The sequence below is a fragment of the Acinonyx jubatus genome, chromosome D1, assembly GCF_027475565.1.
Source record: "Acinonyx jubatus isolate Ajub_Pintada_27869175 chromosome D1, VMU_Ajub_asm_v1.0, whole genome shotgun sequence".
NCBI lineage: Eukaryota > Metazoa > Chordata > Mammalia > Carnivora > Felidae > Acinonyx > Acinonyx jubatus.
This window is the reverse complement of record NC_069390.1, coordinates 104,120,007-104,140,335: the sequence shown is the minus strand read 5'-3', so window position 1 is coordinate 104,140,335 and position 20,329 is coordinate 104,120,007. Positions and strand designations below refer to the sequence as shown.

General features: G+C 41.2%; 1 protein-coding gene and 1 long non-coding RNA gene across 7 annotated transcripts in view; one reads left to right on the top strand and one right to left on the bottom strand.

The window, feature by feature from the left end:
* POU2AF2 (POU class 2 homeobox associating factor 2) overlaps positions 1-20,329 on the top strand; it is a 483,397-nt gene that overhangs the window by 230,614 nt on the left and 232,454 nt on the right. For all 5 annotated transcript variants that reach the window (XR_008290705.1, XR_008290706.1, XM_053204129.1 and 2 more), the window contains 2 exons: positions 5,931-6,191; positions 17,517-17,637. The gene's annotated coding sequence lies outside the window, so the exon portion shown is untranslated. The remainder of the gene's footprint in view (positions 1-5,930; positions 6,192-17,516; positions 17,638-20,329) is intronic.
* LOC113593172 (uncharacterized) lies at positions 1,046-8,847 on the bottom strand. Of its 2 annotated transcripts, XR_008290708.1 has the most exons (4): positions 8,557-8,847; positions 8,374-8,459; positions 7,897-8,012; positions 1,046-1,436 (listed from the first exon to the last, which is right to left on the bottom strand). It is a non-coding gene; the product is annotated as an uncharacterized LOC113593172 (long non-coding RNA). The 2 variants fall into 2 exon arrangements; XR_008290707.1 differs by lacking the exon at positions 1,046-1,436 and having other exon boundaries at positions 6,895-8,012.

Here is a 20,329-nt window from a genome sequence, read left to right as displayed (position 1 = left end):
AGCACAGCAACTGCAGTTAACAACACTGTAGTGTATCATCTAAAGTTACCAACAGAGGAGATCTTAAAAGTTCTCATCACAAGAAAAAAAATTGTAACTATGTGAGGTGATGGGTGCCATCTAGACTTATTGTGGTGATCATATTGTACATATGCAATATATACCTAATATTTTTGAATATGCCAGGTGCTTACGTTGTATACCTTAAACTAATAGAGTGTCATATGTCAATTGTATCTCAAGAAAGCTCGGAATAAAAATGACAGGTGCAGAAATTGCTTACTGTTCCCCCTTTGAACCGTCATACCCTTTGCTCCTCTTGGTAATAGAAACTCCAGTGTTTTAAGGGGCAATGGCTGTTCAGCTGGAGACTTTATGTCCCAGCACCCTTTGCAGTCAGAGTAAGTTGAGGCCAATGGGCTATGAGAGAAAGCCATTCTTGAAATTTCTGGGTTGTGCCTTTAAGGGAAGCTTCTGGTTAGCTATAATACTTATTATCATAAATACCTCTGGCACTCAGAGAGATAACCTTTTACTGCTTTTTGACTCCCAGGCCAAGCACATATGTACATAAGGTGTTATCACATATCTCATGCTGTTGTAAGAAACTTCTAGATCTTCCAGGCTCTTTGTGGAGCTGAGTTCTTAGTCACATTTGCCTGCCCAGCCCTGAGCAGCAGCCGTTGTTCCTGCCACAGTAGAGAGTTCCCATAAATGTCTGCTAAATAAAAGAAGAAATTAGGGAATACCCTGTTCAACACCCGGTCTTTCTGTTGATTAGGGTCAATTTACGAGATGTTGCAAGGATCACAGAAAACATGTCATTTGTTTTTGCTAGTGACTCAGAGTTGTTGATAGCAGTTGATTTTATTTCAAGAATCAGCCCCTCTTCTCACCACACCCACCCTGTACACATTAGAGAATGTACCCAAGCCTTCATGTTCCCACCATCTCTTAAATGTCCAGATATCTAGCCAACGATGACCTTTTATTTTCAGGAAATATTTTTTTAGTGCATTATTGCATTATTTGGCTGATGGCTTCATGTCAGTTTCAGATAATTCAGTAGCTGCTTTATAGGAAGTGCAGCTTGAAAAAGAGGCTGACCAAATATGTTTCTCTATTGTGATTAGGGCAGGGACCCTGCCTTGTAGCAAGACAATAAAGTAGCATTGTGCTGTATCAAGATAATCAAGTGACATTTTGGAGGGATAAAAACCACAGTAGTTCTGTGGTAAATAATGGTTATCGTTTGGCCGAATTTTCACTTGGACACAATAAAGACAAAAGAGAAACTTCTTGCCTTCCTTCTGTTCTCTTCCAGTTGGTATTATTTTCTAAAAAATCCTGTATCTTCCAAGTGGAGGTCATCCACTGGTACAAACTGGATTGCACCATCTGAGGTAAATTAAGTGGCCGGCATCAATCTTTCACACCTTAATAAAAAACAGGCCAAAGCTGATTCAAGTCAGAAAGAAAAGCAAAGTCCCTACTCTGTCTTATTCCATGGCACCAAAGTGCACATTCTTTAGACATAGAACTTTTTAACCAATCCTGACAGAGATGAACATGTCACGCCGTGAAGCGACTCTAAATGTGGACTTTAAACTGGCGTCCATTATTTGTCAACAAAGTGAATTAGAATACTCAACACCTAGTAGCACAGAATCTTCAACACAGAAGGTAGTAAGTGTATGTGAGCTTGTGAATAGCTATGATTTTAGGGCTACAAGGAGCTGTCTTGTAAATGGAGATGCTGTAGCACAGAGATGCCACAAACCCGCAACCAAGAGCATGAGAACTTGAACCCAAGGCCTCTGAGCCCAGGTAGTTTCCACCACCTAACGCTCTTTAGTAAATACCAGGGTCTATTACTTGATATAGCAGCCTCCAGAATACTAACAAGAAGCCAGCCCAATGCCTTGGAAAATGAAAACCATCTTGAAAGTCTGTCCCCTGATTTCTTTCATTTATAGATACCTCTCCCTGGGAGGAGAGGGTGGTGGCCATGGGAAGTAACACACATTCAGAGTTTAACGGGAACGAATAGTGCAAGCTGACCAGAGGGGTCTCTTTAGCTTAGCTCGGTTTCCCCTTGCTTTTACTAGAATGCTCTAAATTCTAGGTGTTTACATAGGAGTAAAACATTCATTTAGTGTCTCATGAAATTTTACTTTCACCATTAATTCAAATAGCCTAGAGGGAAAAGTAGTTGTAGGGATTGAAATCTGCCCAAAGAGATGACAAATTGAGTGTAGTGGTGAGGTTTCCCAGGATCCTACTCTCAAGATATTCCCAAGGTCGGGAAGAGAGCATTGTCAAGAACTACATACAGGAGGCCACACTGAGGGGACACAGACCGGCCAAGGGACAGAGAAGTAGGTGTATCTGAAGATAGACAGAGGGACAGACCCAAATGGTATTAGAAATAGCATTAAAAAAATTCTTTGAAAAGAAACTTACTTGTAAATGATGAAGGATTTAATACTACTACCACTAATAACAACAACAACGACAGTGACTAGAAATGAAAACTTTAATGTGGTTTATGGGCACCCATCCCTATGTGCTGCTTTCCTAGCCTTTTTTTCCTCTCAGCGAGGTTTCTTCCAGTTGTTTGAATGCCTTGATTCTGGGCACTCATACACGTTCCTTCTTCTGCGGGGCACGTGGTCTCCCATTTCCACCACCCCTTTAACCTGACAAATTCTTACTTACCCCTCAGGTCTCACATGAAACAGCTGTTCCTTGGGGAAACTTGCCCTGATTCCCTGAGAGGAATCGCAATCCCCCCGTTTTATGTTCTCAGGACAGCTTACAGTTTTTCCTAACAATCGTGGTAGTTTTAATGCTTGCTCAGTGCATCTTCTGTGAGACACCCCCCGCCCCCAATTCCGTGAGGCCAGGACCATGCCTGTGCTCCCACCTCACAGCACAGTGCCCGGTGCAAGGGTATTCAGTAGATACTGTTGAACCAATTACTGTCAAACACAATGACATCTGGATGGTATTTTCTGGTGAATAAAATATGTTCACTTCACAGGGAAAGGGGGCATAATTTAGTAGCTCCCTGAAACTACCAGAACTTATATACAGTGAATTCTCATTGATCTCAGGATAATCCAGAGCATTGGAAGAATGACCCGTGACCTTGATGGAGGTTTACCTTTCTGTGAGAATGATCGCTTAGCTTGTATTACTAAATCTCACAAGGGCTAATGGGGGAGGGTGGGAAGACTCAGGCAGAGGGAAAGCTAAAGAGAGGGACTTCTGGAGCCATCTGAGCAGGTTACTGGTCACACAGCTGTGTGTGAGGAAAACCCCTTCCTCTCAGCTGGGCAAACTCCAGGCCCCCTTCACCTTCAGGCTGACATCTTCGTGGGCTAGCACCATGTAGCTTTACCCCCGCGTCCAGTCCAACGTGCTTTGTAAACATCACTGGCAGCAGGCTGCTCAAAAAGAATGTCAGACGAATCACTCTCTGACCTGGAGTTTTAATCTTGCCTATGTCTCCTACCTTTGGAAAAACAAAATAAGTATGTCCCTGGATTGCGCTTAGCTTTTAGGAAATGGTGAGGTGAAATGTCACTTCTGCATTAACCCAGGTCAAGGAGCTATTATATAGAAAATTGACTAACTGGGGGCGCCTGAGTGGCTCGGTCAGTTAAGCATCTGACTTCGGCTCAGGTCATGATCTCGCAGTTCCTGAGTTTGAGCCCCATATTGGGCTCTGTGCTGACATCCCAGAGACTGGAGCCAGTTTCAGATTCTGTGTCTCCCTCTCCCCCACTCACACTCTGTCTCTCTCAAAAATAAACATTAAAAAAATATATACTAAAAAAAAAGAAAATTGACTGGCACCAAAGTCATCAGTGTCATTAATATAGCAAAAATGAGTTCTTATCTCCCTCTTGTTGATCTTACAAACCTTTGACCATCTTGCAGATAAGCCTGGGAGGGGAGACCTTGTGTGGAGAGGCCTAAGTCAGCCCTGGTGTCCCAGACAAGGCTGTCATAAAGCACCAGCCCAGCTGACTGCTAGCCCGTGAAACACCCCAGCTGAGACCAGCCAAGCCTGGCCGAGACAGGAAGACTGCCCAAGTGAGCCCAATCAGCAGAACTGTGGGGTGGACAGATGACTGTTGTTTCAAGCCACTGTATTTCAGGATGGTTCGTCCCCTTGCAATAGCCAGCAAATACAAGGGCCGTTGAGCAGCCTGGTCCCTGCATAGATAACAGCATCATCGGCCATGCCAATCTTCAGGGACTGATGCGTTAAGATCCAGAGCAGACAAGACTGTGGACAGTCCAGTTCTCGCACAAGGGCTATGACAGAACACGCTGGAGAAAGTTGATGAGGCTACTGTTTCCCTAGCTTCCTAGTAGCAGGGTCTGTGGTACTGCTGTGTTTTCCAGTTAGACAAATGCCAACTTTTCAATACTGAACATTCTGTTGCTCTTCCCTCCTGGGCTCTCTGGTCAAGTGACAACACTGGCTTACCATTTCCTCTCCCAGGCTCAGCCCAAGGGAGCCATTTGTGGGTAAATGCGATTATTTCACCAGCCCCACCCTGGGCCTGTAGAATACTCTACATCTGTCGAAATCATCTCAGGCCACATTTTAGAGAGCTCATCTAGAAATTGTTAAGGGTTTTGGTTCCACTTTTCCGCTAAGATACCCCAGGGAGAGTGTTGTGTCTCTGTAGCAAGTAGCTGTTGATGCTCCTGACAGGATGCCATAATTGGAACTATCTGTACATGATTCTGTGTCTCACTCTATGCAAATTCTTCAAAATCAGAGATTGCACCTTACTTATCTTTGAAATCTTCATGCTTTTTGTGAAGCCTAACGTATAACAAATTCTCTATATATTGCATGGGATGAATGAAATTGGTGACCCAATGAACTGTGTGCTCTGGGCAGGCCCAGTGTCCTCCTGATTCAGTGATGGGACCAAATGTGAGCGTGCTGGATTCCTTTTTGAACAACAGATTTCTGCCTTTTGAACCCCTTTGAAACAACAGCGGGTTTCCCTGGTTTCTTTGGGCGTACGAGATTTTTGCCTTCTGGCTCACCCCGGTGTGTGGAGTCTTAACTTTCATGTAATAAAATCCAACGTAGGGATTTCTAATTTACCTCATTAGTCCTACCAAAATAAAGATTAAGGATTAAGGGAAAATAAATTGAGAAAATATCTGAAGACCTCTGGGTGTAGGTAAAGGGAGAACTGTGGTTATTATAAGGGGTCTTGTGCTAGATGTTTCTTTCTCCGTGAAACCAAACCTTAACACCTCACTTAAAACAGACACTTGCCACGCTAACTTCTGGCAGTCCAAATCCTGTTGATTCTGCTCTAATTTTTAAAAACTATTTATTGTCAGTGCACCTGGGTGGTTCAGTCAGGTGAGTGTCCAACTCTTGATTTTGGCTCAGGTCATGAGTCCAGGGTCTGGAGATCGAGCCCCACATCAGGCTCCACACTGAGAGAGGAGCCTGCCTGAGGTTCCCTCCCTCCGTCTTCCTCTGTACCTCCCCTGCTTGTTCGTTCCCTCTCTCTCTCTCTCTCTCTCTCAGATTAAAAAAAAAAAAAGTATTTATTGTCTTCAAAGATACCGTAAGAACACTTGTCAAATACTAGGTGCTCAAAAAATACTTGCTCTATAAATGAATATATCCATGGCCCTGTAGTGGGCTGAATTCTAAGATAACCTCCAAGAGTCTCAACTCCTGATAAGCATACTCTGTGTAATCACCTCCCCTTCAGTGTGGGCAGGCCTGTGGATAGGTTATCACTCCTACTTTCACAATTAGGTTACACTCTATGGCAAGGGTGAAGGGATATTACAGATGTGATTAAGGCCCCTAAGCTGATCAGAAGAGATTATCCTGGGTGAGCCTGACCTAATCAGAAGCTGCATTCTGCCCACAGCCCCTGAGCTCAGAAGAGAAGCTGTCTTGGATAAGGTTGCAGTCTCAGCCAACACCTTGACTGTGGCCGTATGAGACCCTGAGAAGGAGACCCGCTTCGGCTGTGCCTGGACTCCTGACCCACTTGATAATTCTGTGCATTATTCAGTGCTCATCACAAGAAGTGTATGCTGTGTTAAGTGTGAAGTGTGTATCTGAACTCACGGAGTGTTGAAGAGAGTGTCCCAGAGGAACCAAGCAACTCCTGGGACCTTTCTCCCAGGTAAGAAAGAAGCCTGCAGCCCCATGTATCAGCCCCTCTCTTTGTGTTTTCAATCTGCTCCTCACCACTAGTTTCTTTTCTCCAACCTACAAATAGACCCCCCGAGTCAGGAACCCAGCTGTCTACCAGACACAGAACCTCCTGAATTTCTGATGGGCAACTCAAGCAGAACCCATGCAACCTGGAATCCATCAGGGGCTACTTCCCTATCCCGTCTACCCCCCTCCCCAGACCTGTTCTGTACTAATATATACACACACTCAGCTTAAAAACCTTTTCTCAGAAGCAGAAGTTCATATAAATGCCTATTAATTCTCACTGTTATTAATGTCAAAGGAACATGTTTTCTATTAATGAAAAAGTCAGCTCAAGCATTAAGCTGGTGATATTGGTAACATAAATCATATCATGTAGATAACTGTAAACTCTGCCAGGACACTAATAAAATATAAAATTTCTAAAGTGACTAGAAACTTGGAAAGAGCTTACACATCAGCTGTCTCTATACCTTGCTGGTTCTTGATTATTTATGAAAATCATCTCAAACCACCAATAGCACTCATCATGTTTTTAAAAATCAGTGTGAGGAGAGGGGCGTCTGGGTGGCTCAGTCGGTGAAGCATTGTCTGACTCTTCATTTCAGCTCAGGTCCTGGGGCTCGGGCTCTGCTCTGGGCGTGGAGACTGCTTGGAATTCCCCCCTCCTCTGCCCACCCCACTTGCACGTGTGCATCTCTCTGTCAAAAAAAAATCAATATTATGTGAAGGGAGATTTTTAAATATAAAAAGTATACTTTGATGTAATAAAATAGTACATCGAGGCACACTGAGCTGAAACATATAAAATTGGTGTTCACCTCCTGGGCCGTAAGCTCTATGACAGCAAGACAGTTCATATACTTTGTTCTTCACTCCATCACCAGCACCCAATATAGTGCTGGGTGCACGATTAATATTCAACAGATATTCATTAAATTAACAAATCAATGTGACAATTTGATGTAATAGGGTAGAGTAATCTCTGTAACGAACAGACCTCAACTTATGCTTATGTTTTTAGTCGTGTAACAATACCGAGGAGGTGAAAAGCCTCTGCAAAGTCACTTGAGGACCTAAGCTCTTGGAGACTCTGTTATCTTCACCTTGTAGCTTTGATTAATGCCATGGAAGCTGCCTCCATTCCAACCAGCCAGAGGACAGAGCACGGAGGACTGCTCCCTGAAGTTTATGGGTCAAGCTTGAAATCAGTGTATGTCACTTCTGCCCACATTCCAGGGGCTAGCACTCAACCACAGGGCCACACGTTACTGTAATGGAAGCTAGGACATGGAATCCAGCCATGTGCCCAGAAAGAAGAGATCATGAATTTTGGTGATCATCTCTGGCACATGTGATGTCCTACACTTACGAGTAGGCTGCACCCAGACCCCATCTCATCTTCTTAAAGCAAAACATCTTTGCCCACATAAAAAAAAAAATAGGTGCACACACTCTCCTCCACTTGTATGAGCAAAAACATGTCAAGAGAACATGTGTATAATGAAGAATGAGGTTATTTTTCATATCGATTTATGGTGCTGTCTTTTAGCCCGCCTTCAAAATTAAATCTTGCTGCCATCATCAAGACCTCCTTCTAGCTCGTCTCAACATCCTTACATCTGATCTCTCATTCGTGTATACTGTTCCACCTCAGTGTGAGGACTTACCTCCAACTTCTTCTAACGGTGGTGTTTATCCCTTCTTCCAAGACCAGACCGTTAACTTTAAGAGAGTCTCCTGAGTGCAGTTGATTAAACATCTTTCTTCCACTGAATGTGTATGACTAAAAACAAAACCATGATGTCCCATGGCAGGTTAATAAAGAAAACCAAACAAAACAACAAAAACTCTTCTTGGCCTTCTTGGAATTTATAGATAAAATCCAAACACTCTAGCTTAGCATGAATGCTAGCCTCCAAGTGTCTTTGTAGACTCACTCCCTCCTGTCGCTCTACCCTGCAGTTTAAGATCCTGCCATCACAGCCTTCTTGTCAAATTCCAGTCCGTATTAGGCCCGTGACTCTATGCCATATCAGCTTCTGACTCTATGTGTTCTTTGTACACGCTTTGCACCTGACTAAAATCTCTCCCCTGCTTATGTCCTAAATTACCTTTATTATAAGAAACCAGAAGTAGTATATTACCTCTTCTATGAAGACTTTGTTTATGAATATCACAGGCAGAGTTGACTGATCTGTCCTCTGTGATCCTCAGTACTTTGCTCAATTTTCTGAAATGGCACCCAGCACATTAGATTGTACCATGAGCTATCTATGAGTTTATCCTCATAAGACTGTCAGCTGAATCCAGGAATGGCTGTGTCTTACCTGATTTGATATACTGAACGCCTCCAATAGCTTGTAGTATCTTGTGGGTGCCCACTTCTTTTTCAAAAGAATGAAAATTGAAAGTGAGATAATTTTCCAGGTAAAGCTTTCTTTTAGAGGTAGAGGGCCATTCCAAAATTGAGAATATGGACAGTTTTCTAGAACCTGAATGCATTCTTTCTCTTTGTGATTCTCGAGAAATCATCATCATCATCATCCAACCAGTTTCAACCCATCCTCCCCCCACATACACACCCCCATACTCTCTTTCCTGGATCTCAGGAATTCGGCAACCAGATGACCCAATTTCACAAGATTACCTTATTTCTCAAGAAGTTCACCAAGTGTTCCAAACTTCCTCCTGAAGCAACATGTCAAACATGTTTTATCTTTGGGACTTTTAGCCAATTTGGTCACTACTTAAAGCCACAAACGAGTCTTTCTGAGATTCCTCTAAGCCAGATGAGGTCACAGTGCCACAGAGCTCAAAAGTAATGTTGCTGTATCATCCTAGTACATGCCCCTGGTGAGCAATAACACTTCTAAAGGCTGATTTTCAGCTCTGACTCAGAAACAAGGCTCTGATCTGGGGATAGGAGTGAGTGAGACATGGGGGCTTGTTTTTCATAAACATTCCCTACTCTTTGTACATCTGATAAGTTGTTCGGTACGCATTCAGACTGTCTGACTGTCTGATCTCTGCTTTTCCTTCCCTCTTGAGCCCATGACCTCTTCCCAGTCTTGGGGCCATCGGCCTTTCTGAAACCCAAGACCCTCCCCACCTACAAATCATGATTTAAAAACTTTTTAGTGAAGCACAGATGATTTTCTTTTAGGAAGTTCTTTGGGGACCATTAAACTCCCTTATACTTTATTTCCTTTCTATATGTGATGAAGCATGCATTGGCCCTTTGCACATTTCATTTCTAAGCTTATTATCTTCAGTGTCAGGACTGTAATTTACTTTTATAGATGAGGAAACTAAGGCTGAAGAGCCTCATTCCCAAGGCCACACAGCTAAGGGATAAGTGAGCAACTGAGCCTGGAATCCAAACCCAGTTCTATAGAAATAAAAGCCTTGCCATTCTGCAAAGGGCTCGTGTTATTGTGACTTTGCCATTTTGATGCCAGGGATATTTTGATGGGGTTCACAGGCTGAGGAACAGGGCAAGGCTTAGGCACAGGGTCGGGGATACATCAAGGATTTCTTTTGAGAACGTTATTAAGTAATAAAAAGTAGTGTTCTCATAATTTGCTATGCCATTTTAATATGACTCCATCAAAATGCCCTGCTTTGTTCTGCTAATCCGCTAGCATCTGAATCACAGGGCACACACAATAGTGAAGCTGGAAAGACCCATTTGGAAATGATTTATTTCAGCCCCTTCCTGCTCCTGCTGAGAAGAGGAGGGAAGGGGTCTGCCAGAGGTCACAAGGGCAGTTGGTGAAAGAACCTGGGCAAGAGCCGGGCTTCCTGACGCACCCGCTCAGGGCTCCCCACTCCCCTCGCCCCTCCTTGGCACACAAAGCCCGGCCCACACCGATCTCTGCCTTCAGGACTGGCTCACCGCAAACCATCCCCAGAAGCACGTCCTGGGATTCGTGCTCCACGAGGCCTTTTCCCCTCATTTATGCAAGTCGAGATTAAAGTCTCACAAAGGCATAAGATTTAACCCCGTTTAATTAACCACCTTTATTAAAAAAATAAAATTAGATAAAGTTGGGGATATGGTTGAGAAGAGCAAAAAATGAAGCAAATTCGGAAATGTGAAGTGGAAAGTACAAAGTATCTTTAAAAGTTTAGTTGAAAGATAGTAAAAAAAAAAAAAATAAGTGAATAATAATAAGGAAGAAAATATTAAGGGTAGGAGCACCTGGGTGGCTCAGTCGGTTAAGCATCTGACTCTTATTTCAGCTCCGGTCATGACCTCATAGTTCGTGAGTTCAAGCCCCACTATCAGTGCAGAGCCTGCTTGGGATTCTCTCTCTCTCTCTCTCTCTCTCTCTCTCTCTCTCTCTCTCTCTTTCTCTCTCTCTCTCTTTCTCTCTCTCTCCTTCTCTCCCTTCCTCCCTCCCCCCACTCCTTCACTTGCTCTGTCTCTCTCTCAAAAATAAATAAATAAACATAAAAATATATTAAGGATAATGACTATTAAGACATTTAAAAAATATTAAAAGATTAATAAACATGATTTTTTTTCAAAGGGTACAATTTAAGAACAAATACAGTAAGGTATTAAAACCAAAAACTTAAAGATTTCAAAAAAAAAATACAAAATAGGTAGTTGGATAAATTCTAAGTTGAAAATCCTGGACTGAGAGCAAACTTGGTCACCGTGCTTTATGCAGAAGGCTAAGGGGTACAGAAATGAATCCCCTTCCTACTATGCACCAGGAATTCTGGAGGCTTCTGAAAATCTAGCACAGACATAGCCACACCTAACCCTGGAAGTCAGTTCTCTTTGGTTGCTCGGTGATGCCTCTGCTGTACAACATCCCCTTTCCCCTTCAGAAATCGTTGGTCTGTTCTAATGAACTGGATGCTGGCCGTGTGTTATAGATTTGAATTAGAAAAAGGGTTCTGGTCTGTCCGTCAAGTTTGCCTTAACCTTGCCATGCCCCAGTGGTCTCCTGAACAAAATGGGCATAATAAGAGTGCCTAACTCACTGGAGATGGTTGTGAAGACCAGGTGAGATCACTTCCATAGAACATTTAGGACAATACCCCATGCGTAGTCACTGCCTGGACACTTTAGCCGTTTAGTTGTTTACACGGAACAAGTGAGCCTGAAGCCTCCCTGTGACAGGAACCCTGTATCTATTGTGTTCACCCTCGGGAACACCACGCACGGTGCAGGACACGTAGTGGGAGTTCCCATATTCATTAAGTGAATTAATGTACTGATCTTTCCATTACTTCTCGTCTCCTTTTTTCTTCTCTTATCTCGTTAAAAACACACACACATTTATTTAGCAACCACTATGTGCCAGACACTCAAAGGGTAGAAAAGTAATAATAAAACCAAGGATTTTAAGCAGGATCGTGGCTGGTCAGGTCAAGTGTGTTTTAGGTCATGTGTAGAGCAGGTTGAAAAGCAGCCAGCTTGGGTTGAAGCAAGTAACAAAGATGGTGTTGACAACAGTAATGACCATGGACATGAAGAGGGGAAAGTGAACAAAAAGTGGGTTCATAAGGCTTCATGATGGATGAAATAGAAGGAACGAGAAAGCAGGAGTCTCCTCTCTCGCTTAATGTACAACTCACTTGCTATGTGATTGACGTACTTTGTGAAGCCTCCTTGGTTTCCCCAGCTTTTACCCGAACGTCCTATTGCTGAGTTCTGCTTTTGCATCAGCCATTATACTTTGTGTTTCAGCAGATATGAAACAGTTTTATTAAATTAAGTGGAGTATCATGGACAGCCAACCAGGCCAAGAGGCATAGAGGTTTTTTTGGTTTGTGTTTTTAAACAAAAGGTGAATCGCATATACTGTCTCAAAAACAACAAAAAAAAAAAAAAAAAAAAAAAAGAAAGAAGGAAGGAAAGAAGAAATGTAAAAGGAAGAAAGCAAACCTTAACTGGGCCTTAAACCATAAATGTCTATTTCTCTTTAAGAAAGAACCACCTAGACTAATAAATCAAATACATATTTGACTCTATTACATTTGTTTTTTGGCAGTTATAGTCAGCAGAAAGAACATTTGCAAAGAGAGAAGGGGTGACTCCTTCCCATCTGGCATAAGAAAAAAGAGAAGTGTAATATGAAAAGTGGAAAGTACATTAAGAATGTACAGAGGGGTGCCTGGGCGGCTCAGTCTGTTGAGCATCTGACTCTTGATTTCTGCTCAGATCATGATCTCACGGATGTGGGATTGAGCCGTGCATCGGGCCGTGCATTGAGTGCCTGCTTAAGATTCTCTTTCTCCCGTACAGACGATGTGCAATATTACTCATGATATTCACAATGGAATATTACTCAACAATCAAAAAGAATGAAATCTTGCTATTTGCAACATGTGACTTCATTCATAAATGGAATTTAAGAAACACAATAGATGAACATAGGAGAAAGGAAGGAAAAATAAGATAAAAACTAGAGGGAAGCAAACCATAAGGGACTCTTAAATACAAAGAACAAACTGAGGGTTGCTGGAGAGGAGGTGGGTGGGGGGATGGGCTAAATGGGGGATGGGCATTGAGGAGGGCCCTTGGGATGAGCACTGGGTGTTGTATACATACTTACATCACTTACAAGTGATGAATCACTGGGTTCTACTCCTGAAACTAATGCTACACTATATGTTAAGTAACTTGAATTTAAATTAAAAAAAAAAGAAAGTAAAAATTAGAATAATAAAGATTCTCTCTCTCCCTCCCCCATCCCTCCCCCACCCGTGCATGTGCACATTCTCTTTCTCTCTCACTAAAAAAAAAAAAAAAAAAGAAAAGAAAAAAGAATGTACAGAAATGTTACTTGAGTTTTAAACTTGTCTTAAATAGTTCTATGCTGACTCTAGGTATTTATTGAAAATCTACACCCAATTTACTTGTTTATTAGTGCACATTTTACATTAAAGCCGCAGCCTAATATTAAGTCATTTGACACTGACATTCGACATACTAAAACGATGTCCTTCTCCTATGCTCCTGCTACTTTTTCCACGATTGGAAGTTTCAAGGAAAATGTTCAATAAAGAGCTACCTTCCTCTTAAGGCTATATAAATCTGTATCTTCATAACTAAATTCTTGAAATTTGTCCCTGAAGAATTTCTCAGATTTGAATAGTCAATTCAAAGCCTTTTGTTTTTTTAAGGATGAGGGCTATAAATGATAATTTTAATAGATTTGCTATATTAAACATAAATTTGGATTCCATTACAGTGTAGGCGATAGCAGATTGATTTTTCTTTAATTCTTACTTTGGGGGTGCCCGGGTGGCTCAGTTGGTTGACCATTCGACTCTTGATTTCATCTCAGGTGATGATCACACAGTTTTGTGAGTTTGAGCCCCGCTCTGCTAGCACAGAGCCTTCTTGGGGTTCTCCCTCTCTCTCTCTGTCCCCTTCCCCCTTGTGCTCTCTCTGTCTCTTTCAAAATAAAGAATAAACAAAAAAAACTCCTTATTTTGAATTGCAGCCAATTAGTGAACATGGGGATCAAATTCATGTAAACCCAGTGTGATAAATGCAAGAGCCAGTATCTTCAATATGCTGACAGCAAGTTAAGTATCCACATGTAATCTCATCCTTTACTAAACTATTCTTTAAGAAGAAGGGCAAAGACATCTTTGTGCAATCAAAAGACAGAGTTGATCACTGAAGGAGAGTCTCACTGGAGGAACTTCCAAAGGTTGAACCTCAGGAAGAAGAAATTTCAACGAGAAGAATGGGCGTGAAATGCCAGGAAGAATGGTTAGCAGTGGAACCAGTAGAAATGTGAAAAAGTCTGTACAGTTACTGTATAAAACAATAAAATGACAGTGCCTCATTTGGGAGTATAAAAATGATGTAGCAAATGACGTAATGGAGAAGAGCTAGTGAAATTACAATTTGTAAGGTCTTTGTATTTTTCTGGCAAGAGGATAGAGACTTGTTTCAGGGTAATTTTAAAGGAAATGGAATAGATGGCTTCCAAATATGTTGAAGAAAAAGATTAATTAAAAAAGTTCTTCCAAATGAAATTGGAAGGAGATAAAATATACAAAGCAGGATGAAGAATTAATATAAGCACAAAATACAGTGACAGAGATGAATTCATGTATCTCCTTAATCACAGTCAATGTAAATGAAATAAAACTTTCTTGAAAAAACAAAGAGCATCAGTTTGTCAGCTACGTGATGTTTACGAGAAACACGCTTAAAAACGAGGATACAGACACTTTCAAACTACAATAGCAGAGTAAGTTACGCCAGAGAGCCACGAATCAGAAGCAAGTGCTCTAGCTACGTTTGCACCGGAAAAAAATAGATTCTGGATTCTGAGGCAAAAATAATTGTAAGGGATGAAGAAAGGTCATGACCTAATGATAAAGGGAACAATTCATCACAAAGATACTGTCATTATAAACTTGTACGCACCTAATGGAATAGCTTCAAAATATGCAAAACAAAAAGTAGTTTATGAAGCCTAATTGCTTAGGATATAAATTGATGCCTATGTGTCATTTACCTAAGTCTTAGAAATCTTTTATTCTCAGCATAAACTTTTATTGCCTTAACAGTCAGTGTTGAGTCTATAACACACTCACTCAACAAGTCTTAAAATACAGAGTAAGTTCAAAGAGCTATTCACACATCAGTTAAAATGATTGGCCTCAGGAAACACGACAAGAACCAGCACAGAGAGCTCTCATTTGACCGAGCCTTGTTCCTAACCTCTGTCTCCTTCCTCTCCTGTCACTGCGGAGGCAACCTGCAGGTCCAGCCCCAACCACACTTCCAGGATCAAGTCAGACATCATGATGCAGAGATTGGTGATTGGCACCTGTTAGCTTGGCATTGTTATTCTTGCTGCTAGTAAATTTGCCTTCTCCACTCCTCTTCACTTCAAACCCTTGCCTCGCTTTTACCAACCTCCCTCACAAGGACTTAGTATTGGTCCCTGAATCATACTTTTACTAATCAACTGCTGGACTTAGGAGCAATCCCTCACCTCTGGTCAGTGTGTTCCATCTGTCAGGTAAGACTGCCCATTCCTTCTGCTTCACTATTTCCCTATCAGTGAACAGTTACCATCATGTCCCATAGGAACGACGCTTATTGAACAAGACAGTGCTGTCTCTTCCAGCATTGCGTCTAAGTCAGGTGCATTGCCTTCTGTCCTGTTCCTGTAGGTGTGGGTCTAGTGTCAGGTGCCTGCCAGATACCTGAGTACTCCTTCTGATTCCCATGCCCAATAGTTGCAACACTAAGTTTCTATGATTCTAGTTCCAGATTATCACTGACTCTGATTTGTAACTCTTGCCTTCCCTACATCTACTGTCTGATCTGCCACTCAGTGGAAATTCATTCAAGTCCATTAAATCCCTAACACTTACGGAATATCTACACCATGCTACACTTGGTGTAGCCATTGGAGATAACAAGAGGAATAAAATCTCATCCAATGCTGAGAGCCTAGAATAGGAGGGACATGGAAAAAAATTTAAAGGGAGGTCATGTCATTGTTGGTCCCTATGTCCAGGTCTCTGAGCACACAGGATTTGGTAGACATCAGATGAAGGCTTTCATGGCTCACTCAAATATTTATCTCACATCGAACCCCTGTAGCTGCAGCAATATTTTTGACCCATATACTGTTTTATATTGTTTTTACTCTTAGTCATCCATTGTTTAATTCGTAAGGAATTCCACTGTTGAAATACAGAAAGTTGAAGGGAAATATAAAAACCTGAAAATTCTATACATCTAAAAACGATACTAGTTAATGTTTTGTAAATACAAAAGTTTCCAAATACCAAGATAGGAAAGGCTCCAATTCGTTTTAATATATTTTTGGTCCTAAAGTCAAATATGATATCAAGTCATACTAAGATTTATTTGTCCATAAATTATTCCTTTTCATATAGAATTAAGTTAAAGTAAATCAAAGAGTGTATATCACTTGATATTATAAAAAATTTCTCCTTAAATAATTATTAGACTCTGAAGAGTAAAATATTGGCATAATATTTTCTTATGATGGAATATTTAGAAAATACAAAGAAGTAGATAATAATACAATAAATACACAAATTCTCAGCACCTAGCTTAAGAATTTAGAACATGGATCTAAAATATATCTATTTTCCTTTTAAAATAACATTTTAATATATATCATGTAAAAATGATAGAACAATTGTTAAACTTCCTAAGAGCATTTGCAAGATTTTACTATAAAAGGAGTTGACAAGTCAGAAAACATTAGGAAATGCTTCCTGAAGCATTTGCTGAAGTCACAAAGTGCTTTGTAACCGTGGATGTAGTGACAACAAATTTCTTGCCAGACCCACTCATTGATTTTCACCTAAGAAGCTCAACAAAAAGCAAAGACTTAATGAGCCTTGAATATGGTTTTTGAATATTGTTTTGTATCCTTAAGTTCAGAGCAAACAGCGCAGAAAACTTCCTCCAGAATTGTCTACATTATGAACCAGTCTGTGTTGTTGAAACAGCCAGACACAGGGTGAGAGGTAGTTGAAAGCCATCACTAAATGCTAGACTCCACATCAGACACATTACGTGCATTTATTTATTTAGCTCTTGTAACCATCCCTTGAAATAGACATTATTGTGGTTGCCACGTGGCACATGAGGAAACCAAGGGCTAAAGAGGTTATGAGTCTTGCCCTAGGCCAGCAGTGTTGAAGCCACTACTCCAATGGATGGACACACATCTGACTCCAAAGCCCATGGGGTGTGTTCTCTGTATCAGCAAGCCTAGGGAGTTCAAGGTTTAGAACCAAGAGCAGCACGTGATAAGACCTCACAAATGAAAGCACACTACATTCACCTCATCAAGGTGAGCCAAGGGCATCTTTTCTACTCTTCAAAGGGCAGAGTCAAACTCAGGTAGGAGCTCCTAGAACTCTCAGAGGTCTCCAGTCTCATTCTCTCCCTGGAGAAGCTGGGGGCACCTGGCCTCAGCACTTGCTGATTTCCTGCACTCCTGAAGGCAGAGGGAAGACTCCCTCAGCAAGGCAACTAGCGGCCTAGGTCACACATATAAAGAACACACCAGGTCCTGATCGCCTGGGCTGCCAGGGCCTCAGCCAATAATTGTTGGTCAAAACCCACAGTGCGTTTCTGAAATCCTGAGTCTATGTCTAGATTCTCTGGCTTCACTGTGAGTCCGGGCATCCTTCCAGCTTCATTCCCACCCTTTGTCTTCCCTGGGCCTCGCCTGTGGCACTCAACACTCTTGTTTCACGTTAACTCAGACCAATGCAAAATTCTAACTATGCAGCTTTGTCACTTCAGGAAGAGAAAAAGAGGGAGGAGGAAGAGGCAGAGAAAGGAGCAAGAGGAGCAACAGAAGGAAGAGAGTACGCAAGAGGACGTGATCTCTTTGGACTTCATATTACTGGTCTGTTAAAGGAAGGTACGTTCTCATTAATTTGTCCTGGATGTAGAATTATGGGGAAAGCCTGCGAGCCCAGTTTTCAGGGACACGTGCGCACACACAGTATATTTCACCCGCAGTTCCAAGCAGTTCATGGACTGGAAACTAGATCTTTCTACGGTTCCTTCCAGCTCTATGGGAGCAATCCTACTATACATGGAAATCAAGCCTCTTTCATTGCTATCAAATTCTAGTTCCAATTCAAGGGGGTGATGGGGAAATAATAATAATGATTGTTGTTTAGTTAGCAACCTATAGGTGAAAATCCAACTCATGTCAAATGGTATTAAGGATAGCATCATTATTCTAGGTACTTTGTTTATGTATTTGGCTTCTGGGTTCTTGTTATGTTTTGTTTTTATTTTTATTTTATTTTTTTTTTTGGGAGGGGGGTATGGTTGAAACACAATGTTCCATTAGTTTCAGGTATACAGCACAGTGATTCCACTTCTTTCTCTGCTTACCACTACTGTAGCTACCATCTGTCACCATGCATGCTATTACAATGTCACTGTCTATATTCCCTAACCCAACCTTTCATCCCCATGACTCATTCATTCCATAGCTAGAGCCTCTATCTCCCCCTCCCCTACACCCATTTGGCCCATCCTCCCATCCCCTCCCCTCTGGCACCATCGGTCTGTTCTCTGTCTTTATGTGTCTGATTTTGCTTTTTGTTTGTCTGTTCATCATTTTTATTCTACAGATGAATGAAACCATTGGCATTTGTCTTTCTCAATCTAACTTATTTCTCTTAGCATGATACCCTCTAGGTGCACCCATATTGTTGCAAACGGCATGATCTCATACTTTTCTATGGCTGCATAATATTATGCACACAAACCACATCTTCCCTATCCACTTACCTATCAGTGGACGCTTGGGTTGTTTCCATTTCTTGGCTATTGTAAATAATGCTGCAATAAATATAGGGATGCATATATCTTTTCCAGATGATGTATTCGTTTTCTTTGGGTAAATACCCAGTAGTGGAATTGTTGGGTTATATGATATATCTATCTTCAATACTGTTTTCCACAGTGGCTTTGCCAATTTACATTCCCAACTGAAAGAAGGTTCCTTTTTCTCCACATTCTGTCTAGTACCTGTTATATCTTGTCCTTTTAGCCATTCTTACAAGCATAGTGTGATATCTTATTGTGGTTTTGATTTGCATTTTCCTGATGATGAGTGATGTTGAGCAACCTTTCATGTGCCTGTTGGCCATCTGTATATCTTCTTTGGAAAAATGTCTATTCAGGTCCTCTGTCCATTTTTTAATCACATTGTTTATTTGGTGTTGAGTTGTGTAAGTTCTTTATATATTTTGGATATTAAATATATCATTTGAAAATATCTTCTCCAATTCAGTAGATTACCTTTTTATTTCATTGATGGTTTCCAACACTGTGTGAATTTTTTTTTATTTTCATGTAGTCCCAATAATTTATTTTTGCTTTTGTTTCCCTTGCCTCAGGAGGCATACCTAGAAAAATGTTGCTATGGCCCATGTCCAAGACATTACTGCCTATGCTCTCTTCTAGGATTTTTATGGTTTCAGGTGTCATATGTAGGTCTTCAATCCATTTTGAGTTTATTTTTGTGTGTGATGTTAGAAAGTGGCCCAGTTTTCCCAGCACCATTTATTGAAGATACTGTCTTTTCCCTGCTGTATATTCTTGTTTGTCATAGATGAATTGACCATATAAGCATAGCTTTATTTCTGGGCTGTCTGTTCTGTTCCATTGATCTATGAGTCTCTTTCTGTGTCAGTACCATACCGCTTAGATTACCAAAGCTTTGTAGTATATTTTGAAATTTGGAATGTAATACTTCATTTTGATTTTGTTTTTCAAGATTGCTTTGACTATGTGGGATCTTTTGTGGTTCCATGCAACCATACAAATTTTAGTATTGTTTGTTCTTGTTCTGTGAAAAATACACTTGGTATTTTGATAGGGATTGAATGTAGATTCTGTAGATTGATTTAAGAATCTATAGATTGATTTAAGAATATTTTGATAATATTAATTCTTCCAATTCATACCCATGGAATATCTTTCCATTTGTCTGTGTCATCTTCAATTTCGTTTATCAGTGTTTTATAGTTTTCAGAGTACAGCTCATTCACCTGCTAGATTAAGTGTATTCCTAACTATTTTATTCTTTTGGGGGGTAATTGTAAGTTATTCCAGCTACTTTAATAGACTACAGGTAAGCCTTAACTCCTGAGAGTGGGAGTTGTTAAGCTGCCTCAGCAGTTCTTGGCCAGACTCCTCCTTCCCATCCTATCTGCACCCCTTCCACCCCCACACCAAACTTTCAAAGAAATTGCTGGGAGTTCCTTTGTTCTACAGAATAGCAACTTGAAATGAGCAATGAAGTTTTCTGGGGGTTTTTCCTATTCTATTCTATTCTATTCTATTCTATTCTATTCTATTCTATTCTATTCTTTCACAGTTTGAATGATAATCACAGAGGAAGTTCCCTGGGCTGTGTTGTGTTTCTATGGTGACAGGAGAGGTCAGGGTTAACAAACTCTCCAGTGCTGGGAACCTTCTGCTGCCGGGTGGATGCAAGGGAAGGCCTGGCAGTCCGAGTGTTACCAGGGGACCCACTTTCACAGCCTCATCCTTTGAATGGGTCACAGAGCCTGACTTGTGCCTCTCTG